Source organism: Triticum dicoccoides, chromosome 5A, assembly GCF_002162155.2.
Source record: "Triticum dicoccoides isolate Atlit2015 ecotype Zavitan chromosome 5A, WEW_v2.0, whole genome shotgun sequence".
Classification (NCBI taxonomy): domain Eukaryota; kingdom Viridiplantae; phylum Streptophyta; class Magnoliopsida; order Poales; family Poaceae; genus Triticum; species Triticum dicoccoides.
Genome location: NC_041388.1, coordinates 78,123,939 through 78,129,278, shown reverse-complemented (window position 1 = coordinate 78,129,278; position 5,340 = coordinate 78,123,939). Strand labels below are relative to the sequence as shown.

The 5,340-nt window shown below is 44.6% G+C and overlaps 1 long non-coding RNA gene across 1 annotated transcript; it reads right to left on the bottom strand.

The window, feature by feature from the left end:
- Nucleotides 1-778: 778 nt before the first annotated feature.
- On the bottom strand, nucleotides 779-1,417 carry LOC119297026. Its single transcript, XR_005145488.1, has 3 exons — nucleotides 1,327-1,417; nucleotides 1,008-1,116; nucleotides 779-901 (listed from the first exon to the last, which is right to left on the bottom strand). It is a non-coding gene; the product is annotated as an uncharacterized LOC119297026 (long non-coding RNA).
- Between the last annotated feature and the right edge of the window lie 3,923 nt (nucleotides 1,418-5,340).

Sequence of the window (5,340 nt, the reverse complement as noted above, 5' to 3'; positions counted from 1 at the left end):
AGCCGCATCGAGGGTGTTACAGAATATCTATAAATAATTATCTGTAATGGGGTGTTTAGAGTAGACCGGCTTTGGTTGTAATGGGGTGTGGTCGAGAGTGGATGTTCGCATCCATTTCGAGGCTTCTTGTACATGTTATTTGCTCTCTTCTATAAAAGTATGGTATGTCTTTGGCTTACTCTCGAAAAAAAAGAATATCTGTAAACTGTAGAAGAAAAAGGCGCAGCTATCAAAAGAAAACAAAGCTTTAACCTTGATGCAGTAAAAACTAAAAGATAACTTATCCCGACAGTCTAATAACAGAACAACACATGAGTAAACAACTTGCTATTTTCTGTAAAGGGTTTAATTTCATTGGCAGCATGTCTGAACTATCATAAGAAAATTAGTCAGGCCTCCTAAATTTTGTTACTCAAGAAACTATCTGCAGGTCCCTGAAATTTTGCTATGCATTTTTGGAAGAGAAGAGCACCATTTCAAATTCACAATACTGCGTGATAGTTTGTTTCTCGAGCCTAAACAAAAGCAAAACTTCCTCTGGACACTTGCTTAATGTAAGAGCGGAACAAACTTTCATAATTTCAAACTGAAGATTTCGAAGTCATACACATGGCAGATAATTCATACTTAAGGAGGAAATTAGTTTGCCTCCAAATCCAACAGCAATCAACAAAAATACACATGGAAAATGGCATTTAATAGTACACGGTAAACAAAACACTGAATGGATAATGATGCTAAAATGTGTTTACAAAGGTCAACAGAATACAGATCTTTCCAACGAACAAAGATGAAGTGATGAACTGACCGGTTTCAGTGAAGTGGCTAATGTCATGACCTCGGTTTTCTGCTGAAGCAACTCATTTTCTCTTTCAGATAGCTGAACTGCTAAAATACCCACCTATGGAAAGTACCAAAATATTAAAGTGTTTACAAACAAAGAGATCATTTAGGCATGTATATATATGTAGGTCGACTGGTGGAGACTTCTTTGAATAAAAACTCACCTGCTACTATTTTTTACACAATGAAACTGTACGTGCTCCTTAAATATGTGCAAGCTAGTTGTGTATTTCATCGATTGTCAAGAGAGAAGGCATCAAGGAAGGAACCAACCTGGACATGATGATAGATAGGCTAAGAATTTAAATTGTGAATGAAGTGTACTATGATCTTCATCAAGATCCGGTATTTCTTGTATATATCAGCAGTTGAGCACATCAAGTGCTTCTGAGTTTGAACAACATGTTAAATTAAATCAGCATTCCTTTCATCCAAGAAATGGAATGGAAAGTAATGGGGAGATCGAGAGTAAGCATGACTCACCACGGTATATCAGAGATGCAGGTCCTGAATTAGTTGGACTTGAGGGCGAGGAATTTCTTCCACCTGAGTGCGAGGAGATGTACCCCCAAATTCCTACCACTACCATAGACTTGCACGTGCGTAACATCATGGCAGCAAATTACAGTTTTCTAAAATATTGGCAATGTAGCATCATGGCTGCAAATTACATTGCGTACATGGGGTCAGAACAAAAGCTACAGTAGAAAATGGGGCCCAAAATGGAAATACAGTCCAAAATGGAAAATGTCAATGAAAAGTTGAAAACTGTAGTAAGATGAGGATTTGCACATGGCAATGTAGCTTACCTACAACTGGGGTTTGAACAAAAGCTATAGTTATAAGCACATGAGTTGGTTGTAGAACTGATCTGAATACTTCACCATTGATTAGTATCTCGTTGAGAGTTCACCTCTTCTGCTGCCACGGACCAGCACCCTCGGCGCTCTCCCTGGCTAGACAAAGCATGCTCGTATTGATCAATTCTGCAGTTGTATAGCTACAGTTTCCGCCCCTCTTGGTTCCTCGTTCGCCACAACCCGCCTAATTCCTCTGTGTGAGTCAGCAAGCAACAGTGCTCACCTTCATCCAAATACATAGATTAAAAAAACCAATATGGGGATGAAAGGCCGCATAGTATGCTGCTCGGAGAACATATGAACCTAACTTTGCTTCAGATGTAAATTTAGCAATTCCTAGTCATTATCTGCTTTGGCTGCAGTACCAAATTATCAGTTGAACTAACTTAAAATTTATAATTGGTGCAATACCTATATTAATTGAGAAGACAGTGAAGTCCAACTATTAGATTCAACATCACTGAATCCTTGAGATGGTAAACGTGACCTACTTGCTCATAGTTCCGACCTACTTGCTCATAGTTAAGATGATTACCATCTGCAAAAGGACATAAATAGTTCAACGGAGAAGAAATTTGTCAGAATATATGTGTGGCATGGCCGAAAGCTTATGTAGCAAGGTTCTTCATGCATGCAAATCTCCCAAAAATCAATCCATATACCTGTTTCCAACCACTGGTACGTGCATGTTGCTATGACCGAAAGCACTTCTGACATAGCAACATTGACCAATCACTACAGCACCTAAATCTGTTTGCTGCTGGAAACCTCTTAGGGATCTTAAAATCAACTCTAAAATTAGTCAAAGACCTTCTAAGATTAATATTTCATTTAATGGGATCAACTATAAAACTCAGCTAGATTGATTTGTACAGCAAATTGCAAAGAAGATTACTCAGATCAATCAATAAGTGTAAAAGGATGTGGCCAGTCTGATACATCAGACTTTTTATGTTCAGTCAGGATATGCCCAGATCGATTCATCACAATAAATTCCAGTGGAAAGGGCACTCCAAACCAACAAAAACATGAACCGTGATACGGCTGGCCGGTTGTAGCTCGCCACTGGCAAATATCTCCCGGCTAAGTGAAACGTGTATCGGCACTACACTGAAAATATCAAATGTGAAGCAACACTACACCGAAAAAAATATACTGGACCTCATGAGATGCAGAGAGAACGGAATCACAAGCATCAACTTGGAGGATTAGAGAGATACATGGTCAGGCCCGGCCCTGGTGGGGGACAGGGGGGCGGTCGCCCCGGGCCCCCAACATCTAGGGGCCCCCTCCCAGACATGCTGTACGCAGGTGCCCATAGGCCCGTATCTTCCCCAGGACGAAATTAGCTCCATAAAGGAAAACCTAGGCTCACCGCAAAAAAATGAAAGAAAAGCCTGGCAAAACTAGACAAAGACGCAATCAGTAATTCATTATTTCCATCTCCCGAAACGAAATTAGGCCCATATTGTACGCATGCAATCACGTCGTACAATCAATACGATTGTAACTCGTCAGACGTGAGATCGGATCCCTAATTCACTCCCTATTCCCTTTTTCTTGGCCCCGAATTTCAGATCCCGCTACTAGAGAATACTCCGGCGACCTGGTCCCGAACATCATATAGGAGTACTATCTGCCGGCGGCGTGCGAGTGTGAGTCGTAGCTGGGCGTGGCCACGCAGGACTCACACGCACATCGTCAGGCCATGGCGATTGACAACGCCGAGCCCGTCCGTTATCCACTTTGCAGGCGCTGGGAGTACATCGCCGAGTGCCTCCGTCCACATCATGTTGTTGTGGAGCGCGTAATCATGAACGCCTATCAGCCGATGTGATTGTTCTGAGGTATATCATCTTATTATTTCCCTATTATTTACACTGCCCTCGTCATCTATTCACTGTCATTTAACCTTGTTCGGTGCTGCGTAGCTGGATTTTTTCGATGTTTTCCGGGATCAATGGATGTCTAACGTTAGGAGTTTTTTTTCCTCTTCATGCATATGTCTATCCCCAATAGAAGAATGAGTGATTTCTTGCCATGCAATGATGCAAATCATGGCCTTACCACTAGGACGTGGATGGCCAGCAGGATTTTAGAAGAAACTTAGGATAATATGTAAAACAGTTTTGCTAAAGCACATCTAGATGTGCCATAAGTATTGCACATCTAAATCTTATATCATTGATCTTATGCGGAGATTTGTGTGAGAATTTTCTTTTGCTTTTTTCCTTTCCTTTCTATACTTGATTGTCTCACTTAGATGTGCAATAATTATAGCACATTTAGATGTGCCCTTGACAAACCCTATGTAAAAAATATTAGTTGTAAATACCAAAATTGGATATATATATATATATATATATATATATATATAGACGGCAGAGGAGCGGAGGGTCGGCGGCAGAGGCCAACTAGAGCGGGGGGCGACGGGCAATTGGAGCGGCGGCGGAGTGGAGGATCGGCGAGTGGCGGTGGTAGTCCGTGCTGGCGCGTCCACCGGGCAACACAGAAGGAGCGGGCGGCGGCAGAGGCCGACTAGAGCGGGCAGCGACGGGCGATTGGAGCGGTGGCGGCAACCCGTGCCGGCGCGGCTGCTGGGCAACACAGAAGGAGCAGGCGGCGGCAAAGGTCGGCGACGGGCGATTGGAGCGGCGGTGGAGTGGAGGATCGGCAGGCGGTGGCGCAGCCCTTGCTGGCGCATCCGTTGGGCAGCACAGAAGGAGCGGGGCAGCGGGCGGCGCACCGTGCACAGGAGGAGAGGGCAGAGGTTACACAGGAGAAGCGGGGCAGAGATCGTGGTTCGTTCGTGCGGAGTAGTTTTTTTAAAGAAGGGGCATCTACTATCAATCGACGGGTTAATGGCTTGCTAGCGTTAAACACACAGAGACCGTGGACCATTAGATCGTGTGATTAGGCGGCTGAGATTATTTGGATCTGCCCCTCTCTTTCTTTTATAAAGGTAGTAGATAAGACGGGCTCTCAGCAGTAAAAGGGAAGAGGAGTTTATACGGATGCACACCCACCCCGCACCCAACTCTAGATCACCCGGCCACGATCCACATGCACTGCGCCCAGGACGCGCTCCTACGCGCGCACGTTGCTGCACTCCAACGGATCACCATGCTCTCCCATCACTTTCACCAACACATGCACACACGCACTCCTACGGACTCGGCACGGCCACGAACGGGAGCCCGGCTCCACCAGCACTCACACACACGCACACAACCTGTACATAAGTCGGATTATGCCTGTACATAAGTCGGACTATGCCCAGACTATGACTTGACGCGGCCATGGACCACACCCCACATGCCCTGCTCGCGCACACATACTCTGGACGCGTCCTACCGTGGCTTATTCCCAACATGATTTTGGCTCAAAATTACCCGTCTCCAAATCACATCGGCACTTTAGAGAGGGGAACATATATGTTCCCATGCTCTACACACACTCAAAACCAAATATCATACCAGAAATATCATGAGCTGAATCAGTAGCGTCAACAACAACAAGAAGTTGTTCCTTCCGCTTTCCTCACTTCTTCTCCATTACTACTCAGCCTCCTACTCCTCTTTTGAATTCTACACAAATGGCACGCATGATTACCGAAGGATGCTCGTGCCACCGACCC